We start from the raw sequence: 775 nt of genomic DNA, 5'->3' as shown, positions 1-775 counted from the left end.
CACTGTGTCTCCACAATGAAGGAACAAAAGCTATCTGTAAAAACCTAAAAAAACCTACAAAGATACAACAAAGATTTTTTATTTTGGCATTACTGTCCATTGAACACAAATTTGAGGAAAATCTTGGTTATAGCACCATAATTAGTTAATTTTCTGAGACAAAGGCAAGAACATATTTATGAAACATAAGAATTATGAATTTTGTATGGAATTATTTTATCACTCATCCAGATATCCCCGGTTCATCAGCAAAATATCTCGACCTTCAAACATTTTATTTTGCAATTATAAAAATATGTATTCCATACTTTCCTGGTGGGGGAGACACCATGATCATGAAGGTGGATTTCCCAGGGTGAGGCTTGTCCATTGCACTCCGGGTGTGCTGACCCCTGCGATTTCCCCAAATGTGGGAAACTCAATTGCATAATTTGTGGTAGTGGGGACTGTGTACGTGTTCTCCCCTATAAAAAAAAGAAAAGAAAAAAAATGCATTCCAAAGTAGAGAATAGATTGCATTTTATTTAGCAGTTTCCTTGATTTGTAACTTTTAAATATTTAGGCATGGTATGTGGGCCTCACTTTTTACTCTTACATCGGTCCCTCAAATGTTAGAAGTGATCTGTATGAATGGATGCAAAGCCTTCCACTGACGTTTGTGTTAGGTCCTTCAGCTTTGGCTTATCCTGAGGGGATTCCTGGGGAAGATGTTTGAAGAATCCAATGTCTGTTGAAGCTCTTAATGAAGGACTTGTTTGAGTCTATTGTTGGAAAA

The 775-nt window shown here is 36.9% G+C and overlaps 1 non-coding gene across 1 annotated transcript; it reads left to right on the top strand.

The window, feature by feature from the left end:
• The first annotated feature begins 304 nt into the window (after window positions 1-304).
• LOC143681938 (U1 spliceosomal RNA) lies at window positions 305-467 on the top strand. Its single transcript, XR_013174974.1, has one exon. It is a non-coding gene; the product is annotated as a U1 spliceosomal RNA (small nuclear RNA).
• Window positions 468-775: the final 308 nt, after the last annotated feature.

The sequence above is a fragment of the Tamandua tetradactyla genome, chromosome 4 (assembly GCF_023851605.1).
Source record: "Tamandua tetradactyla isolate mTamTet1 chromosome 4, mTamTet1.pri, whole genome shotgun sequence".
NCBI classification, from domain to species: domain Eukaryota; kingdom Metazoa; phylum Chordata; class Mammalia; order Pilosa; family Myrmecophagidae; genus Tamandua; species Tamandua tetradactyla.
The sequence above is the reverse complement of the archived record's forward strand: the minus strand, read 5'-3'. Positions and strand labels throughout refer to the sequence as shown.